Genomic DNA, 16,607 nt, shown 5'->3' on the forward strand with positions numbered 1-16,607 from the left:
CGTGTGCAGACGCCGCTGCCGGCCGGGAAGGTGAGGGGGGGAAAGGAGTGCGGCCGCGGCTCCCGCTGGCCCAGGTGAGAGCGAAGGTCTCGGCGGCGGCCAGTGCAGGGGGGCTGGATCTCTCGGATGCTCCTTCGCTCTCACTCTCAGCGGCGGCGGCAGCGGCGGCGGCAGCGGCAGCGCCCGGAGCTCAGCTCGCTGTCTCCCTCGCTCTGTGCGGGGCTCTCGCCTCACTCCAGAGAGAGGGGCGGGAGGAGAGCGGCGCCTGCCGATGACGCAAGTAACCTAGCAACCGCTCTCTTCCCCCTCCCTCTTCTTTCCGCTCTGAGGCTTCCTCCGTTGGCCTTTTTTCCCCTTCCAGCCACCCCGCCCTGAGCGCCTCTGGCGCGCTCTGATGACGCTCCAAGGGAAGAGGAAGTGGGGATCGGCGAGCGGGTGGGTGCGCCTCGGGCCGCGGGACTCGCAGCCGCCGCCGCCGCTGCCGCCTCTACGGCCGCGTCAGAACAGAAGAGAGGAAGGGGAGGAGCCGAGTCGAGCCTAAGCTGCCGCCCGATCTTACCCCTGACCCGAGGGCGGCCTGGAGGCTTGGTCTGTAGCGGTTTCCTTCGGGGCAGGTGGGGACTGCTCCTTTGGGAGGAAGGAGGAGGCCCAGGCCGCGCTTTCAGGCAGCTGCGCGCACCACCCGAAGGTGAGGCATTTGGCCCCAAACAGACCCTCGAAAAGCCGGACTGATCGAGGAGTTACCCTACAGCCTGATCTGCTGCACCTGCTCCAGGGAGAGAGCGCCCCACCCTTCCCGTGGTGTGGGGTGAGACCCGGCGTTGGATAACGTGTGGTCGGGCCGAGCAAATGTTTGATGAATGAATGAATGAATGAATGCCTCTCTCACGTGGCACTCGCGAAGCTCAGAGGATATGGTGGAAGTGCAAGCGCTTTGTAAACTACAGTGCATTGTAAAAATGAGTTGTAATACATTCCTCCCCTCCCCCTAGCCATGAAAGGAAACAGGGGTGCGGCTTGAGTACAGAGTCACAACCTGAGTCTTTAGTGGAAAAGGAGACGAAATGCCGGGCAGGGGAAGGGACCCATCCTCGCGCAGATTCTTAGGGCGGCGGGAAGGGAGGATTGGAAGGGAGCCATCCTCTGGGAGATTGTTGAAGGATTTTTGACTGTCAGGGGAAGAATTTAATAGTGCCTCACTTTTACGAATGGTTCTTTCTTATGATTTGGAGCTTTCGAAAGCTTCTGGTCTTGGTTCATCCGTGTACGTTGTCATCAAGAAATGTTGGCCTGTGTTTCAGGTCTGACTCAAAGGTTATTTTCTTTCTAAAATAAATGTTATTACTATTATGCAGCTTTCCCTACAGATGTTGTCCTGGAAAGGAAAGTCAAGTAAAAACTCATGAAGTTTAAAGTGTAGTTCTCTAGGAAAAGAAATTTAAGATAAAAGGACCAGAATCCTCAGAAATCTGTCTTCAGTGAATAGTATGAGAAAAAGATTAAAGCAGCAGCAATAATGAAAGCAGATTCCACAATTCTGTCCCTGGACCCTAGTACACTCTACCTCCTTGGGAAGTAGTAGTAATGGATTTTACAAGTCTTTCCACCTGGAGGAGGGGGTAAGATAGGAGCAAGTGTATTATAGACAAATGTGGGAAGCTCTGGGTTTCTCCCACTACTGCCACTACCATCTGCAAACGGTAGACTAAGGAAACTTTTAACTGGGTAAATCCAAGGGCTCGTGTTCATTAAAATGCTGCGGGAAAGGTGGTGACAGGGGCAAAGGAGGATGTGGCAAAACCAAGGAGAGACTCACAGACTAGCACCTGACCCTACTGCCCTTGACCTGAAGTTCCAAGAGCCAGGTTAAATATCCTGCTTAAATTACCTTGGATTTTTCTGTCTTTACATGACCAATCCCCTGCTACAGCCTTCCAAATAAGACTCACAGTTAATCAGACCAACAAGTGATGATCTCACATGGCTACAAAATAAATATTTTTTGTTTTTCCCTCTCTTCCTATCTTACAGCAGGGGAATGGTGGAAATTAAAGGAGTAAAACACACAGATTTAGGGGATTTTGTGAAGCTAAACACCTCAGAGAGTTTAACCTTTGTGGGCTTTGAAGGAAAAGAGTGCAAACATCAGAGTTCTGCAGCCCAGCGGAGAACACCTCCAGTTAAGTGTGTACCACATAGGGTTTTTCAGCAGCGTGATCTTCTGTTTTCGTTGTCAGTGGCTCCACCTTACAACCTCGGTGCTGAGGAACAGAAGGGCACTCAGGAGAGCCTGAGCCACTTACTTAGAAAGTATTTAATAACAGCACACTAAGCTTACTGGGCTAGATACCCACCTCAACACCCAGCTTGATAACAGGAGGAAACAGCTGGAACTGGAGACTGGAGAGAAGGAAGTTCATACATTTCCAACTTGGTCTGCATCTCTTTAGTTCCTTGTATTGCTTATTAATCCAGAGGAGAAAACAGCTACTTAATTAAAAATTCCAAAAAATCTGAAGTTTTAGCTAATAGTTCCTTCCCTGGTTCATCAATTTAAGATAAGGATCTAAATACTGTGTTAAAATATAGAAAAATGGAGACTCTTATAAGGTTTTTGACCTCTACACTTGAAAGTGAGCTCTTACAAGACTAATCAGTGTTTTGCTATTCCACATCAGTGGCTTTTACTGTCAAAGATTGTGTAAGCTAAATTATCTGGCAAAATTTTGCTTTCCAGGAATACTATCTATATTAATTTTAACATTTTTATTGTGAAATATAGTTTAAATACATAAAGCAATTATATAGTATAAGTGATTATGAAGGAAACCACCATGTAACCAATCAACCAGGTCAAGAAATGGAATATTTCCAGCACCTCAGAAGTTCCCCTCCCTGCCATGACCTTCCCAAACACAACTCTTTCCCTCCCTCCTAAATGTAGCCATTATTCTAACATTTGTGATAATTATTTCCCTGCTTTTCTTTGTCGCTTTGTCGCAAGCGTGCATCCCTAAACAATATATTGTTTAGTTTCACTCTTTCTTTTGAACTTTATGTAACTGGAACAATATAATATGTAATCTGTTGTTCTTGCTGCTTTTGCTCAACATTGTTTTTAATTCATGTTGTTCAGGTTGTTCCTATAGCTGTAATTTGTGCATTTTCATTGCTGCATATTACAGTGTCCCATTGTAACAGTATGTGACAATATGTTTAGCCATTCTATTGCTGATGGACATCTGGGTTGTTTCCAGTTTAGGATTGTTATAAATGCTAATGTGAACATTCTTCATATATGTATTCCATCACATCTACATCAGTTTCTGTATAGCATATACCTGGGAGTGTAATATGTATCATAAACTTGAATAAATAATGCCAAGTTCTTTTCTAGAGGGTTACACACTCAACACTAGGTATGTATGAGTCCCATTGCTCCACACCTTCACAACACTTGACATTATTGGTCTTTTCGGTTTTGCCAGTCTGGTGGGTGTGTGGTAGTGTATCATTGTGGTTTTAACTGTCATTTCTCTGATTACTGATGCTGTTGAGGCCCTTTTTGTATACAACTAGCTATTTGGATTTACATTTTTGTGGTGCGTTAGTATCTTTTCAATGTCTAAGTTTCTGAGATGCCCAACTTTTCAATATCCTTTCATAGTCCACATTTGAACAGGTAAAGTAATGTTATGGGATGTTTAGGGTGTCGCTTTTCTGGCCAGAAACCTCTGTGGCCTGTGGCGCTTTTGCCCAAGTCTTGCTCAGGCCCACTGGGCTCATTCCACCTTCTTGGCCTGGCAGGCTGTGCTCAGCTTATGCTACCGGCCTGGATCGCACACCTGCCAAGGGCAAGTACAGCATGGAGCGGCAAGGCATGTGTTAGCGAGCGTGAGGTCTGGCTACTGCGCAGTCAGACACACCAGCTGCTGCAGTGGGGCAGGCTGCTCCAGATGCACTGGCTCTCTGCAAGGCTGTGGCTGGACCAGGCATACTGCAAGCAGCTTCCACAGCTGGCACCAGGGAACACATTGGCACCCAGAAGCTTGGAGACGCCAGGAGCTGCAGGGACCCAAAGAAGGAGTCACAGTGTTGGCTTGGGGAGCTCCCAGGTCTGGGCTCCCCGAAAGGCCACAGCCCTTCTCTCCTCTTCACCCGCAACGTGGCAAGCAACGGGGATGTCTCAGCCCCATTTGTGTTATATCTCTTTTAGCCTCGCCATTTGGCAGGTCCCAAGTTCTTGTCCTGTGACCAGGAAGAATGAGGTACATAGACAAGTGGAGGGTGAGCAAGATGTTATTGAGTAATGGAACAGCTCAGAGGAGACCCACAGCAGGTAGCTCCTTTCTGCAGCCAGGGTGTCCCAATGAGTGTTCAGCTGCTAGCAGAGAGGGCAGCTCCTTTCTGCTAGGCAGGTTGTCCTGATGAGTTTTCAGCTCTCAGCAGAGAGGAGAGCTCCTCTTTGCAAGGTAGCTCCTCTATGCAGGAAGCTTGTCCCAACAAGTGTTCAGTTCTCAGCAGGGAGGGTAGCTACTCTCTGCACCTGGTCATCCTAACAAGTGTTCAGCTAGCAGCAGAGAAGGTAGCTCCTCTCTGCAGCTAGTCATCCATCGCCTGCTCAGTTCTGACTGAGACCTGGGCCTCAGAGGGGAGGAAGTGCATGCTGATTGGTCCTTGGGCAGGCCTAGGAAAAAGCACCATAAGTTCCCCCTCTGGTGTGCAGGATGGGCAGTCCAGTCCCCAGGCTTCAGGCCTTCCCCGGCCTAAAGGTGGGGCTTCACTGGGAACCTGCTCCTTTCCACTCTGGAGCCTGTCTGCCTCCTACCACTTTTCATGGCACCCAGGCTATTCCTGCAGAGAGGCGCCTGTGGGGCAAGCACAGAGCTGCTCTCAGCCCTGCCAACCCTTGCCTCCCTCCCATGCTTGTCAGCGCCCAACATATAGAGGGGGCGGAAGCAGCAGTGGGCTAGCATGTCAGTACTGCCCCAAGCCTGCACATACCCAGCCAGGCTGTGACAGTGCCCGGGCTTGGCCCCAACCCCATTCTGAGATCAGAGCAGGCGCTGGGAGTGGGGAGAGGCCAAGCAGTGGGAACAGACACCCCTGGGCCTGCAGGGGCAAGGGGGCCTTCCCGTCCCCCAGAGGGTGCAGAGTGCGGACATGCCCTGGTCCTGCACCTGGGAGGGTAGGGCTGCCGCCTGCTGCGTGGAGTGTGCAGGCAGCCCCAGCTGCGCCTGCTTGCAACCCAGCGCGGGGACTCCAGGTCCTTGCTGGGCCCTTCTCTGCCCACCTCTCCGTGCCCGACCATGCTGCTCCCCTGCTGGCAAGCAGCTCAGCGTTGCCCCTTCACAGCAGCCCCCAGGGCAGTGGGCTGTGGGAACTGTCGGCCTCCTCCCCACATGCTCCCCACAGTGGCAGTGGGTGATCGCAGTGATTCAGGGTCAGGGTCTGGAGCAGTGGAGGCTCCAGTACTGGGAACGGGTCCTGCCTGGCCATATGAGGATGGGTACGGGGGGCAGCACAGTTGTCCACCTCGGGAATGCGGGGCACAAAGGTCCCACAACTGCCACTGCCACTCCCACAGCCACTCCTGCCACCACCGCTCACACATCCATACTGCAGCCAGCATGGTGGCAGTGGCTGCTCCGGACAGCCTGCCACTGCCATCAGTAACGCCACCACTTGAGTTATATTTGGGACAAGTTCCTTCCAAAATAAGAATAATTATAGCTTACCTAGTTATATTTTTTTATTAATTTGATTATAAACTTTTTTTTTTAGACAGGGTTTCACTGTGTCACAAAGGCTGGAGTACAGTGGTTCAATCATAGCTCATCGAAGTCTCAAACTCCTGGACTCAAGCGTTCCTCCTGCGTCTGCCTCTCAAGCAGCTAGGACTATAGGCACGTGCCACCACCCGGCTAATTTTTGTATTGTTTATAGAGACGGGGTCTCACTGTGTTGCCCAGGTTGGTCTCAAACGCCAGGACTCAAGCAATCCTCCAGCCTCAGCCTCAGGTGTGAGCCATCATGCCCACCCTATAAACTTTTTTTTTCTTTACTTTTGTCTTTTTCTTTTTCTTTTTTTTTTTTTTTTTTTGAGACAAAGTCTCAGTCTATCACCCAGGGTGGAGTGCATTGATGTGAACACAGCCCACTGCAGCCTCAACCTGGGCTCAATGGATTCTCCCGCCTCAGCTTCCTGAGGCCACAGGGATGCACCACCACACCCAGCTAATAAACTTCTTAAAAGTAGGCCTATAGGGCTTTTTTTTTTCTTTACCATCCAAAATCATGCAATTTTTCAACTATTAGGCTATTGCCAGCAATCCCTCATGGTGGTTTTTATTTTTGTTGTATTTTAGTTTCCTCTGAGAATATAAAGGCAGTTTTAATTCTCTTGAATCTGTGTAACTAAACTTGGTTTTTATTGCTTTGTATTTTTCCTCAAGACAATCGTGTAAAAAGTTGTTTTCCCTGCACATATTTTTTTCATTTCCCAGGTTCATTTATTTTTTAAAAGTCACAGTGGCTTTTTCTTTCCTCCTAACATTCCTGCTACAATTTATGGATTTTTTTTTAATTTTCACTCATTAACATCAAATAGACAACATTGGTGTCACTGCCTGGTATATTTTCCCAACATACTACATTTTATTATTTTCATTAATTGCTTATCTCTCAGTTCTTTGTTTAGAATCGGTGATATTTTAAAACTGGAGGAAGGTGAGACCCAGAGAAATTGGCTTACCCAGAGTCAGGAGGGCAAGTAAATGGGAAGCCTGGACTCCACCCCAAGTCTTCAAATAATGGTATGCTTGCCATTATATCACACTGACTCTGTCTTCTGGAACAATAAGGTAAATTAATTCCCAAGGTCTGTAGAATATTGTTCATTTCCACATGGCAGACCTCTTATTCTACAATTGAATAAAGTTTATTTTAAGCCTAACAGCTTTAGGATCAGATTAATATTGATACAAATAAAAATAATTTTTTAAAAAATTAAAGATTAGGCTGGGTGCAGTGGCTCACGTCTGTAATCCCAGCACTTTGGGAGGCCGAGGCAGGTAGATCACCTGAGGTCAGGAGTTCAAGACCAGCCTGACCAAAATGGAGAAACCCTCTCTACTAAAAATACAAAATTTGCCGGGCATAGTGGCGCATGCCTGTAATCCTAGCTACTTGAGACACTGAGGCAAGATAATCGCTTGAACCCGGAAGGCAGAGGTTATGGTGAGCCGAGATCGTGCCATTGTACTGCAGCCTGGGCAACAAGAGCAAAACTCTGTCTCAAAAAAAAAAAAAATTAAAGATTAATATAAATAGTAGCACTAAAAATGGATTAAATGGAAGAAAACTTGCTTTAAAAAAAATAAAGTTTCTCCACTCTCCCCTTCATCCCTTATGGCCAATCTGTCATTGGTCCCTATTGCTTCTTCAAAGAATCGCCATACTTCCTTAATAACTGAGAAAAGAATTTTACCAAATAAAAGTGTTAAATGTTGCAGGAATGCCATTGGATTTGGTAATGAGTTTCTTAATAATTTCATAGTACTGTAAAAATGTTGGAGGTGCTCAGAATTTAATGATATTTTAAAATACAAGAACAGGCCAGGCACAGTGGCTTATACCTGTATTCCCAGCACTTTGGGAGGCCGAGGCAGGCAGATCACTTGAGGTCAGGAGTTTGAAACCAGCCCGGCCAAAATTGTGAAACCCCGTCTCTACTAAAAATACAAAAATTAGCTGGGTGTGGTGGCTTGCGCCTGTAATCCCAGCTACTCGGGAGGCTAAGGTATGAGAATTGCTTGAACCCAGGAGGCAGAGGTTGCAGTGAGCCAAGATGGTGCCAGGACACTCCAGCCTGGGTGACAGAGTGAGACTTTGTCATAAAATAATAAAATAAATAAAATAAAATAATTAAAATACAAATCAACCTGGAAAACTTACAGACTAATGATGAGATTTCCCCTGTGTTACCTTTCTGATCATCTGGGTTTGCAAAAAGATTAATTCTGAAGATTAATGATAGATGACTACTGGTTTTAATAGAAAATAAAATAACTATGAATCATTTATAATCATCGAAAGTGTAACCTTTAGCTTTAGAGGAATCCTTCAGGATACAAGCCAGTTGGCTTTGTCATGAATAGTCATGAAATATTTTATCAATAAAATCCAGCTATTTTTAAAATTAAAAATTGAATCAAACAGGATTAAAAGTAACTTTATAAAAATATTAAGGTAGGCTTAAATGTAACTAAACTTGTAGAGCAAAGGCTTTAAAATGTTCTGGCTTGAAATTCAAAGTTAAATTATTGAATTAACAATAGGGAGTTCCCAAAAGGACCAGCTTTATAAATATTATTAGTATATTTTTTGTTTTAACGTCCAAAAGGTAGTATTGAGTCAATAAAATTTTACTATCACTTACTATTTTCTAACACTAGAGCAAAGTGCTGAACATACAGTGATGAGAAGAGGAAAAAAAAGACCTTGTCCCTCCGTTCATGGAGCATACAGTCTGATACCTAGAATGTGCCAGACTCAGTGCTTGACCCCAGCCACTACCATCTAAAATTATTTAATCTAGGCCGGCCACGGTGACTCACGCCTGTAATCCCAGCACTTTGGGAGGCAAGGCAGGTGGATCACTTGACCTCAGGAGTTCGAAGCCAGCCTGGCCAACATAGCAAAACCCCCTCTCTACTAAAAATACAAAAATTAGCTGGGTGTGGTGGCACATGCCTATAATCCCAGCTACTCGGGAGGCTGATGGAGGAGAATCACTTGAACCCGGAAGGCAGAAGTTGCAATGAGCCAAGATCACGCCATTGCACTCTAGCCTGGGCAACAAGAGCGAAACTCCATCTCAAAAAAATTAAAATAAAATTATTTGATCTATATTTTCTGAGGATGTGGTCTACAAATAAATGAGTCACTGCTTGCATTCTCAGGATAAACAAATGGCATTCTAGAAACCTTCAATCCTATTTGTCATTTTTCAAATTTTCATTATGGCAGTTTTTAAAAATACAGAAACATGGCCTGGCATGGCGACTCACGCCTGTAATCCCAGCACTTTGGGAGGCCAAGGCAGGTGGATGGATTGAGCCCAGGAATTCGAGACCAGCCTGGGCAAAATGGTGAAGCCCCATCTCTACAAAAAATACAAAAATTAGCTGGGTGTGGTGGCACACATCTGTAGTCCCAGCCACTCAAGAGGCTGAGGTAGGAGGATTACCTGACCCAGGGAGGTTGAGGCTGCAGTGAGCTGTGATTGTGCCACTGCACTCCAGCCTGGGCAACAAAATGAGATCCTGTCTCAAAAAAAAAAAAAATACAGAAACATTGAACATTACAATATATAATACACCATAATGCTCATAATACCATCATATGCCCAGGCTATTTCTCTTCCTTTGCCATCTTTATTGCCATCCATGTCATGTTGACTTTTATCATCAAACGCGTTACCTGATGACTCACAGATAAGCTGCAGATCCTCTGGAGTCACATCCACACTGATTATTTTCCCAATATTCCCAGCACAATTCTGTTTAACTCTCCTTGATAGAGTGGTGTCTTAAGGCCATACCCAGCTCTAAAGGAGGCTGAGAAGGCCCCGAGCATTGTTGCCCAAAGTGAGGTTTGAGGTCTATTAATAAGGAAAGCAGAAAGAATAGTTATAGGGTAGAAAATTACCAGTGTCTGACACACTCTTAAAGATGTTTTTATTAAACAAAAGGACCATCTACCCCACAGATGAAATGCCACTTTCTAAACCCCAGAAGTAACTGCCATTGGTTTTTCTTTTAAATGGCAATTTCCCCCCTAATGCTCTGCATACAAGTATCAGCAATATGTTGAGTCTCCTTTATGGCTTCTTATAGTTTAAAAATTCTAGCAATTTAATTTCAGGAGCATTCTTTAATGTATGAGTTTGTGGTCTCCAGATAGTTGGCTTTGTGTCCTGTACATCATCATTGCAAAACACATTTTGTTGTGTGTGTGTGTGTGTGTGTGTGTGTGTGTGAGATGGAGTCTCACTCTGTCACCCAGGCTGGAGTACAGTGGTGCGACCTCAGCTCTCTGCAACCTTCACCTCCCGAGTTCAAGCGATTCTCCTGCCTCAGCCTCCCAAGTATCGGGGACTACAGGCACATGCCACCACGCCTGGCTAATTTTTGTATTTTTAGTAGAGATAGGGTTTCCCATGTTGGCCAGGCTAGCGTCAAATTCCTGACGACTGATCCGCCTGCCTCGGCCTCCCGAAGTGCTGGGATTACAGGCATGAGCCACTGCGCCTGGCCATAACACGTTTTATTAGTGGTATTTTCAACTCTTTTTTAGGCCCATATATAAGAATGATTATCATTTCCTTTTAAAACCAAAACTAAACATTATGTTTATTTATTTTAAAACAATCTGAAACCTACAGAAAAGTTGCAAGTCCACTACAAATCAGTCTTTTATATTGAGACATTTGGGAGTCAGTTGCTAACCTGATGCCCTATATGTGGGACATTCTCCAACAGAAACACAGTACAACAATTAAAATTGATTTTTTAGGCCGGGAATGGTGGCTCATGCCTGTAATCCCAGCACTTTGGGAGATAAAGGTGGAGGACCATTTGATGCAAGGAGTTCAAGACCAGCCTTGCCAATATGACAAAACCCCATCCCTACTAAAAATACAAAAATTAGCCAGGCATGGTGGTAAACGCCTATAATCCCAGCTACTCAGGAGGCTGAGGCAGGAGAATCACTTGAACCTGGGAGGCAGAGGTTGCAGTGAGCTGAGATCACACCACTGCACTGTAGCCTGGGAGACAGAGCTACAGTCTGTCTCAAAAAAAAAAAAAAAAAGTAAAAATTGATTTTGTAATCCATTTAAATTGATTTAAATTTTAATCCATTTTTAATTATCAGTTGACCTTGATAATTAATAATGTCTAACCTGAAATCCCATCATTTGATCAGTTATCCCGGGAACATTCCTTATAGCAAAAATAATGGATCCAGTTTAGAATATGTGTTGCTTTTAATTGTCACATGTCTTTGGTGTCCTTTCTCTGAAACATTTCCTCAGCTTTTCTTTTATTTCCATGACCTCAGTACTTTTGAAGATTACAGCTAGTTATTGTGGAATATCACTCAGTTTCAACGTGTTTGCATTTAGCAGGAGCATCACTAAATTGATGATATTCGTCACTTTACGTTCTTACTGCATCTCATCAGATGATGCTCAATTTTAATTCCTTCTGTTACTCATGACATTCACTTTAATCACTTGATTAAAATGGTATCTGCCAGGCTTCTCCACAATGAAGTTACTATTTTGTCCATATGGAATTAATAAGTATTTTGTGTGGAGATAAGATCTAGATAAATATTCAATTCCTCATCAAACTTCCATTTTATTGTTTTATTTCTATTAGGCTCATGGCTCCCTATTTTGTTAAATGGATTATAACCTGTTACTATTATTATTTATTTATTTTGATGCTTAAATTGCTCCCAAATTTGGCTAATGGGAGTCCCTTTAAATTGGTGTCTGTGTCATTTCGTCCCATCATTCCTTGATTATTTACTTTTTTTCTTGCACAGAAAAGTGTTCTGGCTCATCTTATACCTTTCCTGACCCAGTATTGGAATCAGTTATTTCTCCAAGGGGTAAAGTTGCTAAATAAAATACAGGGTAGTCAGTTAAATTTGAATTTCAGGTAAATACATATTGCATGTATGTCCCATGCAATAATATCTTCTTTGCTAAATATTTACTGTATTTTCATTTGCCAAATCTGGCACCCTACCAAGGAGCCCTGATTCCTTTAAGTGGTAAATGGTATTTAGATGCCACAATCTGGCCAGGAGTGATGGCTCACGCCTGTAATCCCAACACTTTGGGATGCCAAGGCAGATGGATTGCTTGAGCCCAGGAGTTCGAGACCAGCCTGAACAACATGGCAAAACTCCCGTCTCTACAAAAAAATACAGCGATCAGCTGGGCATGGTGGCATGTGCCTGTAGTCCCAGCTACTCAGAAGGCTGAGGTTGGTAGAACACTTAAGCCCGGAAGATGGAGGCTGCAGTGAGCTGTGATCGTGCCACTGCACTCCAGCCTAGGTATGGGAGTGAGACTCTATCTCAAAAAAAAACACAACCAGAGCAGGTCTGCTGATTCCAGTCTTGTTTCTTGTCCACTCTCTCAGTGGGCTCTCAGGCTCTCTCAGTGGACAGTTCTCAGGCTCTCTCAGTGGACAGCACTAGGGAACACACACACACTCACATACACATTTACCTCTATACATGACAACATTGACGTTGATGTTATATGGATACAGAAACATTGCATTCTATGAGTTCACACCGATATTCTAATTCTAATTCAATACCTCAGGGATTATTCCAACTTTCTCCCTTTCCATATTTATGACTCCTTTCAAAGTGAGAAACTGGACTCCCATGAGCCTTAATATATTTATTTGTTTGATCCATCCCCTGGTACATTAACCAAACTAACATTGCTGCCACTGCTCCCTCCCCAGTGTCACTGTCCTCCTCAGTCTGTGCCCTGACCCTTGTGCCAGGCCATCCCCACATGTAGACACCCCCTTCACTCGACTTGTGCTCTGGTAGCTCACCCAGGACACCCCACAGTGTGGATGCCCTCTTTACCTTGCTTGGGTTCTGGTACCCTGGGTCAGGTCACCTTACTGCATGGATCTCTCCTCCCCTGCTCAGGCTCTGCCACCATACAGCAGTCTGTCTTCCGCTCATAAACCCTCCTTGTCCTGCTATGGAACTCACACCACCCAGATCCTTCCCCAGTGGGATATCCCTCAATATCAGTGTGTTTGTATTTAGCAGGAACATCACTAAAGTGATGCCATGGACACCCTCCTTACCTTGCTTTAAGCACAAAAATTTTATATAAGTCACACTTAAGTTTGAACTATTATATTACTCATTGCTGATAATACAAACTGAGGTTTTCAGTGTAAAAGGAAGTTTGGCAGAGGCAACTGGAAAAATAGTTATCCAATGATATTTTTATTCATTTAAATTGAGTTGATACTAACCAATATTTATTGACTAATAATAAAAAGAGAAGTCAAAATTTTAAATGTAAACTCTTGGCTATAAACCTGTATTTCCACTTCTTCCTAAAACCCGCTAAGATAACAGTAAAGGAATGAAAATGGTACAAAAAAATACAAAGAGAACAGAAGAGGTGATGGCAGCAGAAAAGAATTGTCAGGAAATTCTAGAAGATAGAAAGTACTTGGACAAGGAATGACTGACTTAGAGAAAAAAAAGCTAAAACCTATGTTCCTGCACCAGTGTCCAGCACTATCAGGCTGATCCTTGATGCAGAACCCCAGAAAATGTCAGAAATTGAAGTCACTAATTGCCTCTCAAGACACAGGGTAAAGCAGAAAGCAGGCTTTCTCTTAAGCATGAATTAGCAACTAAGGATCACCACATGTTTGAGGAAAGTCTAACATAAAAGTTAAAAAGAAAATTAACCTGGAGAAAACTAAGACAAAATGGAAGTAAAAGTTATCAATATTGTGGTAAAAGTATATTAAAATGAAGGGAGGGGGACGATGGGGGTATGCATGAGTTTTAAGATCATTAAAGACTCATCTTTAATTTTAGGAAATTAATAGGTGATGTGTTGATTTCAAAAATTATGACACATATGTATAAGCATGTTAGTTAGATGCAAATACTAAAGTAAAAAACACCTAAAAGAGTGGAAAATGGTTGCTCTAAGGAAGCCATGGCAAATGAGGGGAAAGACAGGTGATACTTGGTTTTCTTTACTATAAGAAACTCTTATTTTCCCCTGTATTACTTTGATAAAAATAATTTAATTTAAAAAATTAAGTTCATACAGATTGATGCATCTTAATATAGCACAGTTTGACAAGAAGGAGACTGTAGTGGAAACAACCAGAACTTGGCACCTAGATTCAAATACCAATTCTGCCCATTTACTGTTCATGTAACTGTACAACAACCCTTGAGATTCAGTTTAGACATTTGTAAATTGGGGATAATTATACTTGCCCTACTGTATTAGCTTCCCAGGACTGCTATAACAAAATACCATGGGCTAAGTGGTTTAAAACAACAGAAATTTATTGTCTTACGGTTCTGGAGGCTGGAAGTCCAAGATCAAGGTGCTGGCAGGTTTGGTTTCTCTGAGGTCTCTCTCCTTGGCTTGCAGATGTCCACCTGCTCCCTGTCTTGAAATGGCCCTTAGTGTGTATGTGTGTGCATTCCTGTTTCTTCCCCTTATAAAGGTATCAGTCATCTTGGATTAGCCCCACCCCATGGCCTCATTTTAACTTAATCACCTCTTTACAGACCTTATCACTATATACAGTTACATTTTGAACTACTGGGCGTTAGCACTTCAACATATTAATTTTAGGAGAATTCAATTCAGCCCCTAACACCTACCTATTACATTCACTCATTTGCTTAGATTTATTGGTCTCCTTCCATGTTCCAACCTGTGCTAGGCACTGAGGATTGAAATTGAGAATCAGATGAGATAATGACATTTTGAAAACCAACTTAAAATACAAAAAAAAAAAAAAACCCACACATTAAACTATAGCCCACCCACATAATGCTTTGCTTGCAGGAAATCATTAAACTGAATGAAGTTAAATGACGAAAATGAAAGCTTTCTAAAAGAGGGAAAAAATGGGAAGCATGGACAAAGTTATAGAATAGCAACTATTATTTTTAAGCGCCTGATAGGTGCCAGGCACTGACTATAAAACTTATGTAAATTGCCTCATTTAAGCCTTACTATGACCCTGCTGGGTAACTGTTAACAAAACCATTTTACTGGTGAGAAACCTATTACTAAGAGACTGTAACATCCCTGAGGTTATACAGCTTTGTGGCTTGAATTTGGATCTACTTAATGCCAAAGGAACTCATGTTCCTTTTACTACTCTCTACTGTGAGTCAAAAACATAGAGAACTATGGTTAGGCTCTATTTCTATACATTATTTTTTGTTAAATATTAAATATGTTCAAAAAACCATTATTCACGTGTATGGAGAATAATAATAAAATGAACACCTGTGTACTCACCAGCTGGCTTGAGAAAGAGAATATTGCTGGTACCTTAGCAGTACCTGCATACATCTCTCTAGCCCCATTTTCTTCCTTTTTTTCCCAGAAGTAACCATTATTCTAGTTTTGTGCTTACCCACCTGTGATACACACACACACACACACACACACACACACACAAATTTTCATTTTCCATGTTTTTTTTTTCACAAATAGGACTTTTTATTTGCCATTTCAAATGTCTGAGTGTTAAACAGACTCTTGGACTGGTGGTTCATATCCATCAGCTCATTCAACTTTAGAACCTGTCTCTTCTCCAGTAGCTTTTCCAGAACTGCTACCTTCACCATGAAGCTCCATGAGATTTCCCAATTCAAACTTGGTCTTCTTCAGCATTTTTACTTTTCTAATGAAGACATCATTGAGAGAATAAATAGATTGGTAAGCCTTATCTATGTCTTTTCCAATGCTGTCTGGAATCAATTTACTGACCACTTCTTTCAAGTCATTTCTCTGTACCTCTTGGGTCATGATTTCCATCATCTTCTTCCAGATTTGGCAGACCTGTTTGTGCTGAGCGTAAGAGGTCTTCCATATCTGATTGTTACATTTTTTAGTAAAAACAGTACAGAATAGACAAAGCAAGTAACCATCAGTAGTCTTAACATCAACATGAGCTTCAATCATGTCTGCCATTTTTTGACCATGGAACACATTCTGCCACAGGTAAGATCCATGCCATGGAAGTTAGGCAGTTTTTTCCCCGGACACCTTTAGTAATCAGCTTGAATTTTCTAAATGCAACTTCATAATTTTGCAGATCAGCAAGACTCATTTCAAACACACGACCCTTGAGGCCATCTGATGCAATTTTGGTTCCTTCAGTCCTGGTGACTAGTGTCTTTCCAATATTTCTTATGTTGAACATAGCAGGTGCTTTCACATCATACCAGTCTTTCTTAGAAAATAGATCAACTAGGCCGGGCATGGTGGCTCATGCCTGTAATCCCAGCACTTTGGGAGGCCAAGGCGGGTGGATCACGAGGTCAAGAGATCGAGACCATCTAGGCCAACATGGTGAAACCCCGTCTCTACTAAAAATACAAAAATTAGCTGGGCATGGTGGCACTCACCTGTAGTCTCAGCTACTCAGGAGGCTGAGGCAGGAGAATCACTTGAACCCGGAGGGCAGAGGTTGCAGTGTGCCAAGATCATGCCACTGCACTCCAGCCTGGTGACAGAGCAAGACTCCGTCTCAAAAATAAAAAAAAAGAAAATAGATCAACCACTTTCTTCTTGGTTCCCCTTTTGCTGCCTTTCATGAGGCACTTGTTCTTGCTGCTCAGAGAGCCAAAAGGCATTTTGCATATTTTCAAAATCTGAATGACTCATGTGTTCTGCTGGGATTCACTTGTTTCCTACTCAATATTAGGTTCCTGACTTATTCAGGCTGATACACGTAACCATAATTATATCCCCAGGGCCTCTGACGGTC

At 43.4% G+C, this 16,607-nt stretch overlaps 2 pseudogenes across 1 annotated transcript; one reads left to right on the forward strand and one right to left on the reverse strand.

The window, feature by feature from the left end:
* The first annotated feature begins 271 nt into the window (after nt 1-271).
* Nucleotides 272-3,396, forward strand: LOC129059204 (uncharacterized; annotated as a pseudogene). Its single transcript, XR_008524929.2, has 2 exons — nt 272-280; nt 408-3,396. The product of XR_008524929.2 is annotated as an uncharacterized LOC129059204 (transcript).
* An 11,965-nt stretch (nt 3,397-15,361) lies between these two features.
* LOC100453554 (small ribosomal subunit protein eS1-like) lies at nt 15,362-16,170 on the reverse strand (annotated as a pseudogene).
* Nucleotides 16,171-16,607: the final 437 nt, after the last annotated feature.

The sequence above is a fragment of the Pongo abelii genome, chromosome 3, assembly GCF_028885655.2.
Source record: "Pongo abelii isolate AG06213 chromosome 3, NHGRI_mPonAbe1-v2.0_pri, whole genome shotgun sequence".
In the NCBI taxonomy this organism is placed as follows: Eukaryota; Metazoa; Chordata; class Mammalia; order Primates; family Hominidae; genus Pongo; species Pongo abelii.